General features: G+C 44.1%; 1 long non-coding RNA gene across 3 annotated transcripts; it reads left to right on the top strand.

Annotated features, from left to right (window-relative positions):
* The first annotated feature begins 14872 nt into the window (after positions 1-14872).
* LOC146754940 (uncharacterized) lies at positions 14873-19038 on the top strand. 3 transcript variants are annotated; one of them, XR_014938480.1, is made up of 4 exons: positions 14873-15238; positions 15945-16134; positions 18265-18346; positions 18942-19038. It is a non-coding gene; the product is annotated as an uncharacterized LOC146754940 (long non-coding RNA). The 3 variants fall into 3 exon arrangements; XR_014938481.1 differs by lacking the exon at positions 14873-15238 and adding an exon at positions 15269-15818; XR_014938479.1 differs by lacking the exon at positions 14873-15238 and having other exon boundaries at positions 15825-16134.
* Positions 19039-19742: the final 704 nt, after the last annotated feature.

Genomic DNA, 19742 nt, shown 5'->3' on the forward strand with positions numbered 1-19742 from the left:
ATACTGATGTGCTCATCAAACGCTGCTTGTTAGCTTAGAGACAAGGTGTTAAATAGGTTTGTTCATGTATTGCAAACATGTTACTTAGCTGCCTTCATTCTAGCTTCAGAAGAACATGTGCAGAATACAGAATTGATTAAAAGAAATAAGAACTGTCTGCATAGAACTTACTCTTTCCTTTACACAGGAGAATCAAGCACACGTTTGTATGTGAGTACCTCCAGAGGTGAAACTCGATCACCCAAATGTAATGAGCAGAGACATTACAATCAGTTCTAACTGTATCTTCATGCTGTGCTGAATAAGGCTGAGTCAGGATGTAAACCACTTTCTCTTTTTTTCTTCAGATGAAGCCATTAATTCGGTCAACAAGCCCAAAACGACTCCAGAAATATCAGTCAGTCCTTCTGAAGACCTGGAGCTAGTGTGTGAGGTGTCAGCTGCAAGCGGAGCTTTCATATGGAAGAAAGATCAAACAGAGGTGAAGCAGGACCAGAGGACAAGCATCATCTCCCAGGGGACGCACCGCAAGCTCATGGTCAAAAATGTGACCCTGAAAGACCAAGGGAGCTACAGCTGTGAAACAAAAGATGACAAAGCAACATTCCAGGTGAAAGTCAGAGGTGAGAAAATGCTTGAAATCCCAGAGATAAAGGAACGCTTCATTTGGTGTGTCTTGCATTTGGAGGATCAACTGACAGCCTCTCTGGTGCAAAACATTTTGGCTATAGGGCTTTCTTTGTCATCTAGTGTCATAGCAACACTTTTCTACATGTGCTTTTCCATCCAGGAATGAATTACTGCAACAAACAATAGGCAAGGAGGGTAACTTGTGCAGCTCTTGTAGTCATCTGGTGTCTGCAGGGTTACAGTGCAAGAGCACACCAGGCATGCAAGGAGTGAGAAAATGGGAGGTGTTTGAAGAGATCTGGTTACTAAATTTGAGTGACACAATTAGGTGGAAAATGCCAATAATCAGACTCATAAATGGCCTGGGTTGCAAAGCCCCACAGTGCTCATCCAGTTCCAAACCCCTCCTATGTGCAGGGTTGCCAACCAGCTGCCCAGGCTGCCCAGAACCACATCCAGCCTGGCCTTGAATGCCTGCAGGGATGGAGCATCCACAGTCTCCTTGGGCAACCTGTTCTAGAGGGCCGTTCCCTTCTGATTTACTGGAAATGTAGAGAGACATGAGAAGAAAAAAAGATAAGGGAGGAGGTTCAGCAGTGCATGCAGGTGTTCTAAATCTCATGTCCAAATCTGCTATCAGACTGCGAAATGTTTAGCTTTGTGATATGATATGATATCATATGAAACGAAATGATATGCTTATCATTTCCCAAGGCAAAATAGAGGGGAAAGTATTTTCCTGTCTTAATGAGGTATCACAATGCTCCCTGTGAAGGGCAAGTATAGTGAAAACGGGGAACTGGAGTTAGCTCTGCAGCAGACTACAGCAAAACGGTGTGACTGTTGTGATGTCCCTGCAGAGAAAGAAGACGTGTTTACAAACAAGGACAAGGTACAAAAAGAGGTGAAGGCTGTACTGACTCAAAATGCCACGCTGAGCTGCGAGGTGGCCCAGGAGAAGACGGAGGTGAAGTGGTACAAGGAGGGGAAACTGATCACCTCGAGCAAGAAGTTCAAGGTGCAGTCAGAGGGCAAACAGCGTCGGCTGGTGGTGAGCCAGGTGGAGAAGAAAGATGCAGGGGAGTACAGCTGCGAGGCTGCTGGCCAGAAACTCACCTTCAAGATTCATGTAACTGGTAGGAAACACATTTTGGTTGATATTCTTTGATTATTCCATAGTCTGGCTGTGGAAACGTCTGTGTGAATGTGTCTTGATTCTGCCATGAAACTGTTTTGGGGAGGATGAAAAGAAATGCTTACAAACGTGCAACTAAAATGATTATTTGTTTTTAACAGTGTTTCATCCAGCTCTTCCCCTACAACTACTTTATCATCAGCTGTCCATGGATGTCCAACTGTGATTTGTACAATGTGCAACACTGCTCTACCAGTTGATATTTCAACAGTAGTAGTTACAGATCTCTACTGTGGCTGCACTGAGAAGGTTTGGTTGTTGGTGTCCTAAGAACTTTTAGTCAGAGGCATTGCACTTGCCTTTGGCTTGTTGAATCCCACGTTGACAACCATTCATTCCATGTTCTGTAAATGTAATGACCAGTCATGAATCCATTGATACCTTTCTAATTGTACGTTTCTCATTAGTCTGAGGGTTTAGAACAGAGGCAGATCTCTCACTCCAGCTGCAGTAGAGATTGCTCTGGTGTCAGTATATTTTGCACAAGATCCAGTAAATTTTAACTTAGACTCCAGATAGCCATGGGCACATCAGCTGCATTCTGAGTGACCATTAGTGAGCTGGCTGATGACGAGGGTTTGTCTTCTGTTTTATTTGTAGCTGCACTCTACTGGTTTTTGCTCATAAGTCAACTTGTTCTCTGTTAACTTTACAGTTCTCGTCTTGTATTCTGAGCTGATCAGGACAGGGAATCTGTTTTCTCCTCTTCTTTCTTATGGCAGTGAACACATTGGAGCTTAATCCTGGTCAAGGTTTGGCATTTGATCAGCTATGTGGAGGAGCAACTGTACTGGGAGTCTACTGCCTTTCTGCTCACGCAGACCTGGTGTCCTTGCAGGGCATAGCTTGCGTTCTGTTCCCTTGTAAAGGTTGCAGTCTTTGCTCTCTCCATCTTGGGGCATTCTGCTCCTTCAGTCCCTGGTGTGCAATATATCTCTGCTCCTGTAGTAGACAGTTTTGCTGCTGCCTGTGGTGTAGACTCTAAACTATCAGCTTTTACGTTTCCCACACCATGTGGATGTGATTCTGGGGCCTTTGGATCTGTTCCGTGAGTTGTGTAGCTCATGCTTTTGGCTCAGGAAACTGGCAGTTTCAGCAAAGAGTGGATTACAGAAAGGGTAGATTTGGGAGGTATCTGTCAGAGAAAATGAAATATGAACGATTACAGAAAGACTATGGCAACAGCTGGAATCAACCAAGTTAATCCTCAGCAGCCAAAGCCAGCCCACATCTTATTGCAGAGGCGTAGGGAGAAAACCCAGCAATGTAGTGCTTTTACACTTGAATTTTGCTAGCTGAGGGCTATTATTAGCTGTTTGCCTCAGAAACCAAAGGTTTTCTGTTCTCTTTCAGACCGGATGAGCTCATGGCTGCACAGGGTAATGTAATACTTCCTCCTCTGCCATACGTGGAGAGTGCTTGCCTAGCTACCGTTGCTGTATTTCTCATGTTTACCACCGTAACATGACGTGCAAGTCCAGCCCTCACTGCAGAATGATGTGGTGTGAAAGTCAGGAGGGATTATGAGTACTCTTGGAGTGGTTGGCTCTTTCACTACAGAAATCCTCATCTTACTAGCTTCTCCCAAAGTGCAATGGCTTTCTGAGTCTTAATTTGTCCTCTTACCATTGCACTCAGAAAGATTTTCAGGGTTCCTCTACCCCAGGGTTCCACTGGTAGCACAGAACAATCCCATTTTAAGGACATGTTGAATGTTAGGTGCTGAGTGTTGAGCATTACGGGATGCAGATTAGACCTTCTTGCTTAAAAGAAACAAGTGCTGTACACCTTGGAAACCTATAGAAAACTAGACTAAAAAGGGCTGATTCTGCCATCTCATTATCTCAGTATTTGTGGTGCACGCTGAAATCCTTATTTGAAGTGGGCCAAAGCTCCATTGCATTTGTGAGAAGTTTTGCATCACCTGGTTGGTCTAGGCCATGTTTGTTGTCTTGCTAATAAGCAAGCCTTCTGATCTTCATCAAATCATTGTGGTTGGAAAAGACCACAAAGATCCCCACATCCAGCCTCAACCCATCCCACCATGCACACTGCCCACGTCCCTCAGTGCCACATCTCCATGGTTATTGAACACTCCCAGGGATGGTGACCCCACCACCTCCCTGCAAAGCTGTGCCACCACATCACCATTCCTCTTCAGAAGAAGTTTTTCTTAACATCCAACTTGAACCTTCCCTGAAAATCATCAGTCAAAACAGGGGCTGTTGAAGATGGGCGGAGAGAATGATGCTTCTACAGTCAGTACAAGCAGGGAGATCAAATGTAGAGTGTATCAACTGCATTCTTGCATTGGCTTGCTGCCCTGCTCCCTCGCCTTCAGTGGACTGCAGTGCTGGTGGTAGAGCTGTGGTGTGAATCCTGGGATTGCACGTACTGCAACGGTCAGCAGCACAGGAACTTGAGCTGAACTTACCCTCCTGGGCAGCTGCTGCCACTCAGAATTCAGACAGCATGCAGAGGAGAAAGTCATGAAGGAAGGGAAAGGGATGGCAGCAGAAGGCTTCACAGAGTGACAGCGGGGAGGAAGGAGATAGGGGACAGGTCATGGAAGGGTTTGCCATGACTGCTGGGGAGCAGGAGCCTTCCCGGTCACCTGAGCTGGGTATGCCTGAATATGCTTGCATGAATGATCTGAATGAGTGGTCTTCCATGTCTCCACTGCAAATAAAAGGCAATGTCAATCCCCCTCACACCTGCTAGTCCTGCATTCATGCTTGGAGCCTCTGTCTTGGTATCAACATCAGGACCCTGGGATCTTTCCTGGGACCCAAACAAGCATAGGAAGCTTATTCAAAATTGCTCTGCTGTTAGAAGCTGGCTAGCACTAGAGAAGTCCATGATGTAAGTGCATCATAAATATTCTGCACTTCTACAGCCTTTTGTAGGGCAAACCATGGAATAGAAATGGAAGCCCATTTATTTAGGGTTTATCTGTTCTCCCACGCCTCAAATAGGAGCTAGCATGAACGCTCTCAGCGACCAGTTGTTGGTAAAAGGAGAATCAGATAAAACAGTCATTAAAGTAATCAATAAAAGATTCAATGTATCAATCGATCCCACTTAGCAAAGTGATTAACTGAATCCCCTTAACTGAAGTGTGTATGCCTAACTAATTATACTTGCTATCTTTCTGATGCTAACTCCATTTGTTGACACAAAGGGTAAGGTGGGCTTTAAACACTTTCTTCTATATGTGTTAGGTATTAAGAGGAGATGACCTCAGCCAGTTCTCTGAAGAATCAGGGGTTGCTGAGAGTAGAAAACCATGCTTTATGCATAAAACCGAGCTACAAAACCTAATGTAGGCCAAGTATTCACAATATTAAGGGCTATATCACTGCCATATGGTAGAGTCAAAAGATGGTTTTCTGCTCTTAAATTTCTATGGTTTCCTGATTTTGAGGTCTTCATAATTGAGCTGTATTTGGCAGCTCTCCAGCGTAGAGTGGAGCAATATCAAAAAGACACACAGATGAAGATCTGTCATTGTCTTCATTAAAAGAAATCTGAAAATTAGGAGTCCTAGCTGATAGTAAAGACTACCCAGAGGGATGGGATGACCATAGGGACTGTGCTGAGGATGCATTATAATGTGTGATAAACACTGTGAAGCAGTGTTGCTCCAGGAAATGGTCCAATACAACATAGAAGCAACTTTTAATGTCTTCCAGTCACAAGTTGTTCATATGTAATGTATATTTTACCCAGTGTTTTCCAGTTCTAGAAGCAGAGGATGCCTTTATCAACAAGCAGAAGGTGTAGAAGGAGGTGAAGGCTGTACTGACTCAAAATGCCACGCTGAGCTGCGAGGTGACCCAGGAGAAGACGGAGGTGAAGTGGTACAAGGAGGGGAAACTGATCACCTCGAGCAAGAAGTTCAGGGTGGAGTCAGAGGGCAAACAGCGTCGGCTGGTGGTGAGCCAGGTGGAGAAGAAAGATGCAGGGGAGTACAGCTGCGAGGCTGCTGGCCAGAAACTCACCTTCAAGATTGATGTCACAGGTGAGAGAAATTGTTTTGACTGTATTGAACCCCCCAGCAAAGAAGGAGGGGAAAGTTAAGTGGTTTGACACATTCAACCCCAGCATTCAGTGATGCAGACGGTGCTTAAATTCTGTTTAATTTGTGTACATTCCTGTTTGCCTTCTGAAGCTATGAACACAGAGGACTTGGGTAGCCTCAGCTTAAGACAGGCTGGAAATAATTCGGGAATTTCCCTGGGGATCTCAAGTAGATGCAATGATAGCAAAATGAGAAGTCAATAATTACAGGGGAAATTAAAGAATATTAAAGGTATCTTCATGGCACAAGCACACCCCTGCAAATGCTTCTTCCTAAATAGTCTCAGAGACAGCATTTGGTCACAATGCTAGACGGCAGCATTGGTGGTTTCTATTAAATTAAAGAAACCTGCAACTAAAAAGGTTTTCCCGTATTTTCTTTTGTTTTCTTCTCTATAGCAGGTACAAAAGAAATGCTTAAAAATAGAAAGGCTTCAAGCTGGTGCTTTTCTTTCCAGAAATGGAGGAAGACAGGCGTTCATTTATTAGGAGAGTCTGATAAGAAAGTGGAAAAAGGCTTTTTACCAGGGTCTATAGCAACATAACAAAGGGCAATGGTTTCAAAAGTGAAGAGGGTAGACTCAGTTTGGACATGAGAAAAGTTCTTTATGATGAGGGTGGTGATACACTGGAACAGATTGTCCAGTGCAGGTTGTGGGTGACTCATCATTGGAGTGTCCAAGGGCAGGCTGGATGGGGACCCTGGGCAGCCTCATTTAGTGAATGATGTCCCTGACCACGGCAAGAGGTTGGACTGGATGATCTTTAAAGCTTCCTTCTATACCCAAACCATTCTATGATTCCATAGGGGAAACCATTTTATTACTGCCTCTGAAAACTCAGGAGATATTAGAATTGTTTTCAGAAATAAGTAGGTGAGAAAAATACATTTCCTCACTATGACTTAATCACAAACAGAATTTAATCTTGACCCTCACCTGGCTTTTGCTGGCAAAGCAACTTACAGCTGTCAGCTTGTTTGGACAATGTAATGCCTGTCCCCGTGTATGAAACAGACTTTTCAATGACTGCGTATGCTGGTGTGCTGCTGGACAGTGGGGAAAGGGGTGTTTTTTAATTTTTGAAGATTTTGGAACATGATACTGGTGGAAATGAAAACAAGTTTAGGGCTATCTAAACTGTTTTGGTCTGGCAGGGAGGAAGTTCTTCACTGGCAATTGATATAGTTCAGATGTTGGCATTCAGTTCTGTATGGGAGATCACAATGTGAACCACTGATTGATCAGCTGAGGCAAGTGTGGGGTCAGCTGTGGGAGCACAGGTGAAAGTTATGTAGCTGTGCTCCCTGGAGGGGTGGAGTTCAACTCCACCTCCTCTGAGACCTCATTTAAGGGCTGACCCTCACTGAGGCAGCATCTCGTGGAGATTGCTTGCCAGGGAGGATTGTCTCAGCTCTGGTGAGTTCCCTTTTCCTTATATCTTCTGTATTTCTACCATTTTGCTTGTAATTGCTATCCTTGTTAGTACCAGCATAGTTACTGCCAATACAAGTTCATAGCACTGTCAGGAAATGTGAGTGGGAAAGCTGTCCTCAACGGTACAGTCCAAAGACTAATTTGGGCATTTGGGGAAGGCTGTGTAGAAAAGATTCATGTCTTAAATGTGCCCATTTGCCTTCAATTCCAGAAGCAGAAGATGCTTTTTTCAACAAGGAGAAGGTGCAGAAGGAGGTGAAGGCTGCACCAACCGAAAATGCCACGCTGAGCTGCGAGGTGGCCCAGGAGAACACGGAGGTGAAGTGGTACAAGGAGGGGAAACTGATCACCTCGAGCAAGAAGTTCAAGGCTGAGTCAGAGGGCAAACAGTGTTGGCTGGTGGTGAGCCAGGTGGAGAAGAAAGATGCAGGGGAGTACAGCTGCGAGGCTGCTGGCCAGAAACTCACCTTCAAGATTCATGTCACAGGTAAGACAGGTGTTGTCTGAAATACAGCAGAGATCAGTAAAGTAAAATCTAGTTTCTATTATACAGTGATCCAGTTGCAGTAGTCTGTGCTGAGGTTTTTCCCCTATACTTGATTGCCTGGGTTTGTAGCAAGTATTTGGATTTAGTATGGCACAAAGACCTGTTTCAGTCTGTCTGTAGAATAATAATTACTGATATATGTACAGTGGAAGCAATATTCAAGATATTATTCAAATCTCTCCAGTGTCTGAGATCCCAAACTGTAATTCTTGTTCACCGAAACATTTGACTAAGAAAAGTATGTGCAGTGAGGCTGGAGTGCATGTTCTACGTGCAGCCTTTTGTGGCAGGAGAAGCAGGAACTTCTCCTAGTAGTACACTGCCTTTTTACTATGCCTTTATGTTGGAGGCTGCATCTGGATAGGTGAGTCTGCTACTCACAGTAAGAGACCTGGTAGAGCTGACTATTGCCAGAGCTCAAAGTAAGATAGATATCTGCAAATCACACACAAAGAACAAAGGACCGCGTTGGTGAGCATATTTCCTTTGTGCCTTTGACAGTCACAGTTGTGGCAATGGTAGAGGCCATGAGGAGTCTGTTCAGGAAGCCAGGAGTACTGTTCTGGGTCATGAAAAGGCAGCCAGTGGTTTGACTATCGCATGTTTATGTGTTTTGATGTTTCACAGTGGGTCTTAAGCAAAAGGAACTCAGGTTTTGGTTGCCTGCAGGTCAGATGTTCTTTTGGGTTCAATATGTTTGCATAGTGACTTGCAACCATGGGACTGGTGTTCAAGGACCCTCTTGGTTCCTTCAGTTCCTAGGTTCTTTCTTGCCTAGATTTGACACTTAGTTTCAACAGAAGAGCTGATATTCTCTAGTGAAGGCTATTAGTTTGGGCACAAGTGGTAACCTAAACCTGTTCCAACCTGTACATACAAACCTACAAGATGGTCTCATTTCAGTCCTTCTGTTTTTCTTTTCTTCCCTCAGAGCCAAAACCTGTGTTTATAAACCAGGAGAAGGTGCAGAAAGAGGTGAGTGCTGCCCTGGCAGCAAGTGCTTCCCTCAGCTGTGAAGTAGCACAGGATCCAACTGGAGTAAAATGGTACAAGGATGGAAGACTGCTTGCCTCCTCCAGAAAGTTCAGAATGGAATCTGTGGGCAAAACACGGCGTCTGGTTGTGGAGCAGCTGGAGAAAAAAGATGCTGGAGAATACATCTGCGAGGCTGCTGGCCAGAAGATGACCTTCGAGCTGGAAACAACTGGTGAGCATTCAGAAATTCTCAGCCAGGATTTTGTAGCCTTGTTTTGAACTGGGTTTTAGGGTGAAATCTCAGTTTTCTTTGCACCTGACAGTGTGAGAATTTGCTCTGGCCCTTTGTGTACCTCCCCGGTGCTCAGCTGTTCCTTCCCTTACTTGGGGATAACATCATTTATTCAAGGTGATGTCCAAACGGGCTTGTTAACAGTCCTCTGCAGTGCTTTAAGCTGTCATATGTCAGCCAGAATTTATGCGTGTTCTATAGCCATTCCTACATGTTGAAAACACTGCACTGTGCTTAAGCGTCAGCATATGTTCCAGTAAGTACAGTTCCATTAATTCTAGGGAATTGGGTGAATTAAGCATAGATCTGAAGGCTGCCTTTGCCCAGTGCAGAGATGGAAGGACTAATGTAGATTTGACTTGATATTTTCCCTTCTAGGATGGGAAGGAGCTCTGTCAAAGTACAAAAGTGGGCATTACTTCCCAGGGAAATAAGAGAAGTCTCATTATTCACAGGCGGTGAACTCTCATTTTCTCTCTCAGTCTGCAACCAGGCTGGGTTGCTGTTTCAGTACTGGCTGTTTTATGCAGGAACTCTGCTCCTGAGGTTAATCCAAGATGATTTTGATTAAATTATCTTATGTTATAAACGAGCTAACATCCTTTGCTTGAATGTCAAGGAAGTTAAACATCACCAAGGCCTTTCACAGAAATAAAAACTCCTACCTACCTACCTTTCTGCCCACAAAACATCCAGCTTCTCTTTTGGAATTTACTTTTGCAAAGTAAGATGGATTATTTTCTTAGGAGGTTGATTTTCTACGTTTAGACTTCAGATTTGTGTTTGAACGTTGAGGGATAAAAAACATAGCTTGACCTTTTCTTCATTTTCTCTTGCTGTTTGAAAAGAACACAGGGTTTTGGTTTTTTTTTTAATATATACAATGTCAGGGTATATATATGATGTTAAGTGTGATAAAGAAAAGGGAGACATTTGAGTTAGCACACTACTCAAGAGTTCAGTCCCCAGCTTTGCCACTGTTAAAATTATAAGGGCAAGAACTTCCTGGAAAATGAATTTCTCCTAAGTAGAGTCATTACATTTGAGCTACAGAGACCTTTACTAGGTGAAAACTTGTTGTTCAGAGCTAAGTTGCTGTATTTAACCAAAGTAATTATCAATGTCCGTGTTTCAATGAACCTCTTTTCCATTTCGTAATGCGAGGAGTTTGATATTGGGATGGGAAGGTCATGGTTTGATTTAGATGTTGGACTGGGAATCAGAAGATCTGGGCTCTTTTCAGGTTGTCAATCTTATTGTCTGACTTCTTAACAACATTCTTTTCTTTCTATTATTTTTTAATGATGTTTCAAGGCATTCTGAGCTGATAGGTGTAGTGTTCATGTGCAGTAATGCTGACGTGAGTAAGTGGGGTGATAATGTAAGGGTTTTTTACATTCCTTCTAAATCTCTGCTTTCTCTTGTTCCATCCTTCTTAAAGAGCAATCCATTAATCTAGTAAAGGAGCTGTGTGATGAGGATGTGACTGAGCCTGAAAAAGCCAAATTTGAATGTGAGATATCCATTCCTTCTGTGAAACCTCCCAAGTGGTATCTACGTGGGGAAGTCTTACAGGCTGGCAGAAACTTGATTATGCAGTAAGAAGGCACCATCCACCAGCTTGCCATAGCGATAACCACCACTGATATGACAGGCACCATTCAGTTCTCAATTGGCAAATCCAAATCCACAGCCAATCTGCTTGTCAGAGGTAACATATCCAGGCTTTGAAAACACTGCACTGTGCAAAGATCTGTTTGAATAGCTGTGATGTGCTTACTATTCAGATCTACAGAGCTGAGGTTTTGTCCTTGGCTATACCAAAGAAGTCAAATCAGGTGAAATTAATTGTATTTCTGAACTAGACAAGGTTAAGTTTGGTAGCACCTAAATTTGATGCAGTTTGTCATTGATTTCATCTGAAAGAAACTTGCAGGCTTTTTATCTGCTGTTGTCCCCAGCATAAGAGTCTCCATTCACACCCTAAAGTACTTGTTATATTTTCAACTCACTCTTATTTGAATAAAAGCCTCAACAATTGGGAGCAATTTAATAAGCACAGAACAAGAGCTGGACCTTGCATTTGGTAGATAATATACAGTATTACTTTATAGAAATGTAGTCAATGGCATTCCCTATAGACAATCGTTTGTTTTATCTTTAGAGTCGTTCAAAGAACCATTGTGAACATGACATTAATTGGAATGGAATACACGCAAGAGACTTTCCTCTTCTTCCAATTGTCCTCATCCTTTCTTCTCTTCCACCCCTGCTTTGCAGATTACCATATAGAAATCACCAGGAAGTTGGAGGACAAGACAGCTTTGGAACATCATTCTGTCATCCTGTCCTGTGACTTCAGGCCTTCTCCAAAGGTTGTGAAATGGTTCAAAGGCCACACACTCATCAAGCCCTCTGAGAAGTACAAGATCAAGAGGGATAAGCATTCAGCAGAGCTCAAGATTCTGAAGCTGAAGCCCGATGATGCTGGTGTGTACAAGTGCAAGGAATTGCAGAGACTGAGGCCACGCTGACAGCTGAAGGTATGAGCAGGGGGGGTGGTCTCTTACATGTCCTATTTCACCTCAGATTTCTCTTCTTGGGGTTGATTTCTGCCGTTCTCTCCTGCTAACTTTATAAATGTATAATCTTCACTGAGAAGATTACACAAAGATCATCTAGTCCAACCATTCTAACACATCCCAGTATGATTTATAGTAACAGTGGTAACAGTTCACCTTGTTTCCTCACAGCCCGCAATGTAGAAGTAACCTGCAGGATGTAGAAATTGAAGAGAGCTCTGCTGTCTTCTCCTGCGAGCTGTCCCATGATGACGAGGACGTGGAATGGTTCCTGAATGGCAGCCTCCTTTACACCAACAATTACAATGACATCAAGAGCGTTGGCAATTGCTGCACACTGACAATGAAGCAGGTTAAGCCTGAGGATGCTGGCACAGTGACAGTGAAGTCAGACAAGGTGTCAGAAAGCGCACCTGAAGGTGATAGGTGGGTCTGATCACAGCCCTCCTGGATGTAAGTGATGCTAAGGAGCTCCAGTTCATTCTATTGTGCAGCAGTCCTGCTTCTAAAGCTCACCTCTCTGGGGTGACAAGTCATCAGAGGCTTTCTTCCAGTGGAAGGTTCCATTGCAGCAGATATCAACGAAGGAGGATGGTTTTGGTGTCCTGCCAAAGCATTCCATTGCTTTTTATCATCATTTTATTTAGCACAAGGAGAGTTACAAGAGCAGTTTCTTTTACTGCTTCAGTAACATGCAGTGTCAATGCTGTTGTCTCCAAGGATTTATGACTGCAGGGAGAGATCATTCAGTGTGTGTTTTGCCTCTGGGATGACTAATGACCAGGCTGTGAGCAACCTGATCTAGCTGTGAATGTCCCTTTTTATTGCAGGGGAGCTGGGCTAGATGGCCTTTAAGGGTCTCTTCCAATTCTAAGGGTAATGTGATTCTAATCTGCTCTCCCCAGCAATTAAGTTCTTTTACTCTATGCGCTCAGAGTTTGAAGGATTTCCTCTTTCTCCTTTCTTTTGCATTTGGTGGAAGTTTTTTCCCCATTATAAACATCTGATGTGTGAAATAGAAGATAGATAAAAGGAGTCAATAAAACAGGAAAATCAAAAGTGTTCAGCATCTTATCCTCTTAATCCTGTGGCCTGCTGTATGAGCTGTGCTCCGTGTGAGGGCAATGCCAGCTCTCCAGCTTTAGAAGAGCTGCATCCCAATTACTTCATATGATATCAGTCCCACCCACCGGCAATGCAGGCTGTCCCTCCTGTTCCCTGTATTCTCCTACTGATTAGTTCAGAATTCCATAAAGTGCATTCAGTCAACACACATGAAACCGCTTTAGGTTCTATATTGGTGTTGTCAGTACTGGTAAAGATTTATTTATCCCTCTTTAAAAATCTGAAAGCAACTGGAAATGTCTCAACTACTGTATCACATTGTTCTGTTTTGCCCTTTTAATTGCAGAGAAGCCTGCTGTCTTCATGAAGTCCTTGGATGATGTTTTTGGTGAGGAGCGGGGTGTGATTAAATTGGAATGCGAAGTCTCTAAAGAGAAGGTCAAACCAGTGTGGAAGAAGGACGGTGTTCTGCTCACTTCTGGCAACAAGTATGAGCTGGTACAGTCTGGGAAGACCCTATATCCCCTTATCCATGACTTCGAGAAGTCAGATGCAGGTTTCTATACCTGTGATATTGTCCGTGATGTTGCCAAATCAAAGGTCGGCGTTCAGGTTAAGTACTGTGGAAAGTAAAGGAGTGCTGAAAGCACATTCAGTGTGGTCACTATGTCTTACACCTATTCCCCCGTGAGCCTTAATAGTTTCTACAATAGAAGTGTATTACTGCAATTCAGCGCAGTGATGTCTGGAAAATTCCCATTGCTTTTGATGTGAATGTATCTCATTTTGCCATGAAAATCACCAAACACATCAAGAATGTCCTGGAAATATTTCCTTTCTAAACATCCCTAAAATGGAGAAATGGTTTGAACACCAGTAGGGGTAGGATGGTAACAAATTAGCTAATAGAAACATTTAATTTCTTGTCGTAGGCAAAACCCTTTTTCTCACGCAGCATCCTAGAGTTGTCCTCTCTGTTAGGTTGTTCCCTCTGTAGCTCATTGAATCTTCATTGTGCTCCATGGAATGAGCTGCTCTAATTGTAGTTCTTCCAGAGCAAAGACAAGAGATTCACGTCTCTTTTTTTTTTATAGCTTTCTGGTAATTCTGAGTGGAGAATGTCTTAGAGAATACATCAGTAAGGAATGCAGCCATGTTCTGCAAATCCTAAGTTAAAACACCAGTACTGCTACTCATGTCAGTCACAAATGCCTTTTCTCCATATAAACCTCATACTAACGTATCTCTTACCTTCCAGAGCTGAATAGTGGCATTACCAAACGGCTGAAAACCACTGAAATCCAGGAGGGAGAAGATTGTACTTTTGAATGCATTCTGTCCCATGAAAGCATTGATGAGTTCAACTGGACACTGAATGGAAGCAGAGTGAAAAATGGTGGGCGATTTAAAGCTTCTAACGTGAGTCGGAAATATACTCTCATTATCAAAAGTGTGACTCCTACTGACGCTGGGGAAGTCGTTTTTACTGCCCGTGGTCTAACCTCCAAAGCCTCTCTGTCTGTGAAAGGTAATGAGATGGGAGAGATTCTGGGGTCTGATTCCTTCAACTGTCTTCTGATAAGATTGTCGTGAGAGCTAACTCATAATATGGTTAAAGTGAATAGCAACCTTCTACTTAAACCTCGAAGCACTGAGAATTTCTCTTAAAAATAAGTAAAAGGACAAAACATTTTACACAAATGTGAGAACTACCCAAAGCACTGGGGTAGTGTTGGAAATGGGCATCTCACTACAGCTTGTTCCATTAACAGTAAATCAGGAATGATCTGTTGAGGCAACTGTGGGAGCAAATATCCTCTAAGTATAAGCTGAAGGGATGGCCTTCACATCATCTAGCTGTACAACAAATTCCTATCTAGAACATGTGCATCTGAGAGCATCATCTGAGGCTCCCAGTGTGATCAGTGGAGAGAAGGAAGAGGCAGTTTTCAGACATGGTTCATCATCCTCAATGGGGTAGATTTGAGAGAGAATTAATGGTGCCTGGAATTCTATTGTCTGTACTTTACAGATTACTGCTGGCTGTAGGATGGCCTCTGTTGCAAGTGCCTCTCTAACTTATCTCCAGCATGTAGATGCGTGTATTTTGAGAGAGGCATCCTACCCTAAGTGTATGTTACTCAAAAAGCAATGTTTTCTTCCAGGAAAACCTACTGAGGTTTCAAAACAGCTGGAGGATAAGACAGCAGCAGCAGGGCAGGACATCAGCCTGAGCTGTGAGCTGTCAAAGCCGGATTTGAACATCAGGTGGTACAAGGATGGCAAAGCAATCAGAAAAAGCCAGAAGTACGACTTGCAGCAGGAGGGAAGGAACTGGGGCCATTCTGATCATCCATGACTCTACTGCCAAGGACAGTGGGGAGTACCCCTGTGAGACAGAGGACTCCATAACAAAAGCCAGGGTCACTGTGCAAGGTGAGTTGAAAAGCACACTGGGGATGGCATGTAGAGAAGTCGAGGTAAATATCTGCAGCCTGTGGGTGATGTTTTTCTCTTCTGTTTCCTTGAGCAGGATCAATTCTTAGTTTTCAGAAAATACGATGGATTAAAATCTTTTCCTTAAAATAATCTGGAAACCGAATGATTCTCCAGTGTGATGTGGATCTGGGCAGCCTGGTCTGGTGGTTGGTGGCCCCTTGACAGGGGGTTTAAAACTAGATACTCTTTGAGGTCCTTTCCTACTCAGGCCACTCTATGATTCTGTGATCATTCTATGGTTCTATGATCTTGGTTGTTAGTGAGCCAAGAAAAGATGGCAATCTGAATTAGTCTATATTGAATATGTGTAATCAAAACTATATGCAGTTTATCAGATGAGATCCTACCAGCGCATGTATAATGGTATTGAACTTTCCAGATATCTACTGGAATTATCAAACCTATGTAAATGGGTGGACTCTGTGGACTTCTTAGATTCTTTGCATCTCTATGTGATGTTCTAGAAGTGAGGGCAAAGGAGATTCAGGACACCTCTGTATGCTTGAGACTTGTTCGGGTAACAAATCCCTTTGTCCCACACCCTCATCCCCCTCTTTTCCTTCCAGAAAAACCTAATTACTTTATCAAGGAACTTTCAGATCTGAAAACTGAAGAAAGTGGAACTACAATTTTTTCATTTCAGTGCGAGAAATGCTCATACACCGTCATATGGAGGAAAGGCATTGCTGAGCTCAGGCCTGGCAGGAAATACGAGATGGCACAGAAAGGACGAGACCTGCAGCTGAGCATAAGAAATCTGGAGAAAAGTGACAGTGACGTGTACACCTGTGACATTGGTGATGCCCAGTCCAGAGCCAAGCTGGTTGTACAAGGTATGTGTGAGAGCCATATGACTGCGCATCCTGTTTCTCCACTCCCAAGACATTATCCTGGTAGAATTTGTACATTTATGGCAGGTCTTTGGGGCTGCAGCTGTCTGGCCTGAATAGCGGTTCACAAGCCATGCACAGAGCGAGCTGCACGGAAAGGGAAAGAACTACCAACTAGAGCAGTGCCATTGAGAACTTTATGTATCATTTAAAAACCAAAAATGCTGATGTACGGTGAGGCTGGTGACCCAGAAATCAGTGTGAACTTTCTATCTCTGACCTTTCTGAGTTAAAAATAGTTCTCTAAAGTTCTAGGCAAAAATTCCCTGATGCAGCATTCTGGGTAGTTGTCACGGTTTAAACTAAAATTTACCTGTGTTCGTGACAGGGGGGCCACAGGCAAGCGAGGTGCTAGAAGGAGCTGAACCTCAGTCCCAGTTACTTCAGAAGCAGCCCGAACCCCCTCATACACGGCTAAGATCTCCTTCTCAGTTTAAGCATAGCGCTCCTCAGACCCTTTATATGCTCGACTCCAAAATCCCAGGGGTCGGCCTTGGGTCTCTCCTGAAGCTCTTTGCCACAAACTCCAAGTGGGACCTTTTTCTCCAGCAGCAGTGTAGATTATGTTTTTCACATCCTGTCCCGTCCGTACTGGCCCCAAGGCCACGGCATGGGCTATCTCTTGTTTTATCTGCTCAAAAGCCTGCTGCTGCTTAGGACCCCATGAGAAATTATTCTTCTTCCACGTTACCTGATAGAGGGGGCTCACTATGTGGCTGTAGTTTGGGACATGCATTCTCCAAAAGCCCACTACTCCCAGGAAAGATTGGGTCTCTGTCTTGTTGGTGGGCGGAGACATAGCAGTGATTTTGTCAGTCACATCTGCTGGGATGTGTCGATGCCCATCTTGCCGTTTTACACCTAAAAACTGGATTTCCTGGGCAGGCCCCTTCACCTTGCTGCGCTTAATGGGAAAACCAGCTTGCAAAAGAATTTGGATTATCTGTTTTCCTTTCTTGAAAACCTCTGCTGCTGTATGGCCCCACACGACAATATCATCAATATACTGCAAGTGTTCGGGAGCATTACCCTGTTCCAAGACAGCTTGGATCAACCAATGGAAATGGTTGGGCTGTGCTTCCACCCTTGAGGTAAACAGTTCCAGGTATACTGAACAGCTCTCCAGGTAAAAGCAAACTGTGACCTACATTTTGCAGCCAATGGGATGGAAAAGTAGGCATTAGCAATGTCAAAGATGGCAAACCACCTTGCTTCTTTTGACTCCAGTTCATACTGGAGTTCTATCATGTCTGGTACAGCAGCACTCAATGGAGGTGTGAATTCATTCAGGCCACGGTAATCCAGCGTCAGCCTCCATTCTCCATTGGCTTTACGCACTGGCCATATGGGGCTGTTAAAAGGCGAGTGAGTTTTGCTAATCAATCCCTGATTCTCTAATTGGCGAATTAGCTTGTGAATGAGGAGCAATGAGTCCCTATTGGTGCGGAACTGCTGTCTTGTACCACTTTGGTGGCAATTGGTACCACTTGGTCTTTTACCTGGAGCAACCCCACAGCAGAAGGATCATCTGACAGACCAGGTAAAGCTGACAGCTGCTTAACACAGTTTGTGTTAACAGCAGCTATCCCAAAGGCCCATCGATAGCCCTTGGGATCCTTAAAATATCTCATCCTAAGGTCATCAATACCCAAAATACATGGAGCCTCTGGACCAGTCACAGTAGGGTGTTTTTGCCAGTTTTTACCATTGAGGCTTATTTCGGCCTCCAACATAGTCAATTCTTGGGAACCCCCAGTCACTCCATGGATCTATATTGGTTGTGTCCCTTGGTGACTTGAGGGCATTAGGGTGCATTGTGTGCCAGTGTCCACCAAGGCTTTATATTTCTGTGGTTGAGATGTGCCAGGCCACCTAATCCACACAGCCCAGTATACTCTATTGTCCCTTTCCCCGCCCAGGCTGTAGTCAGGGCCCCTCTATTGGTTACCTCGATGGCTTGCAGCAACTGGAACTTCCCCCCTTTTGGGGCATGTAGCCCTGTCTTTCATGTCTCATGTCCAGTTCCACATGTTGTTTGAAGCACCATCTTAGAGGCAGCCTTTATTTCTCCAGCCCACCACTCTCTTGTACCACGAGAGCTCTCCTGCTTCTCGCTGTGATGTGAGACCAAATGGAAGGCCCTGCAGAAGTCTGGGTAGGTGATGTCAGTTGCTGTTCCTTTCCCCAACTGGTGCTGGGAAAAGCAGGGAATGGGACTGGGAGACATCCCGGCGGTGGGATCCTGCCTAAGCAGAACTGAATGGCTGTTCTGATCCATGTATTTTAACCTGAGTGAATCTGAAACTAATGAGGGAGGTGAGGGACCTGTGGGAAGAAAATGTATGTGCGCAGTTTGTGGTGCAAGGTGTTCTAGGAGCTGCTGGTAACAGTGCCCAGAAGTCTTCCTTTTTTGACGGGGAGAGGATTAACAAGGTTATTTTAATGAATCTATTTCCTTTCTGTTCATCTTTCATACTACCTCTCAAAAAACTGTCTGTGGATTCTGTCATAGTTTTGTGCTGTTGCTGTCAATATTCTACATCATAACATCATGTGCAGTATGAATCATTAATTGAGGGTATAAATAGTGGAATCATGTACAAAGGAAAAAGGGTTAAAGAGAAAGTAAATTTATGTGTGGATTCTATGCATTCTCAAGTAGTAGTTCTTGCTAAAGAGAATTCGTGTGCACTCTGTGCTTTCATCTGCACAAAGGATCTTGTAATCATCTCTGTCTGTGTTTCTTTTAGACCCAGAGATGGAGCAGAGAGGAACACAGACTTGGGTGGATCTTCATTCAGGAGCAGGGACACGTCATGCTCATCTGAGGTGTCTGGCTGACAGCAAGAGCAGAGAGGTAAGTTTCATAGGGTCGCGTGCCCATTTTATTTTATTTTTCATTCATGATGCATAGAGGCGTTCCCCAGACAAAGTGAGCATTTCTCAACTGGACTTTCTAGAAATGAGCTAGGCAGTGAAAATGGGTTTGAAGCATTCCTAAGAGCCCCGCAAGAGAATGCTGAGAGTTAATCTGGCACCCTCCTTTGGAAACGTCCATTGTCTGTCAGCTCTTCAGCTGTGCCCTAACACCTCCCATTGCGCTGCCACACCAGGATAGAATTCCAAGCCCACACTGAGTCCTGGAATGTTGTGGTGCCGTGTTGGAATCAGATGTGACCACGTGGTCTTGGCTCCCCGCCTTGTGGGGGGTCATGGTGGACCAGGCTGTTGGCCGTTGGTGATGTCATAAGCGGCTGGAATGAGGGGAGGAGCGGTGCGTTCTGTGTTCCTTTGTGGGTGAGCTAGTGGTCGGAGTGGTTGGTTGTCTTGTTGTTCTTGTGCCTTTTGTGCCGTTAGTGCTGATAGTTAGTGTTGGCGGTTAGTTAGTGTTGGCGGTTAGTTAGTGTTGGCGGTTAGTTAGTGTTGGCGGTTAGTTAGTGTTGGCGGTTAGTTAGTGTTGGCGGTTAGTTAGTGTTGGCGGTTAGTTAGTGTTGGCGGTTAGTTAGTGTTGGCGGTTAGTTAGTGTTGGCGGTTAGTTAGTGTTGGCGGTT

Source organism: Coturnix japonica, chromosome 37, assembly GCF_054131305.1.
Source record: "Coturnix japonica strain WE chromosome 37, WE-NBRP24, whole genome shotgun sequence".
In the NCBI taxonomy this organism is placed as follows: Eukaryota; Metazoa; Chordata; class Aves; order Galliformes; family Phasianidae; genus Coturnix; species Coturnix japonica.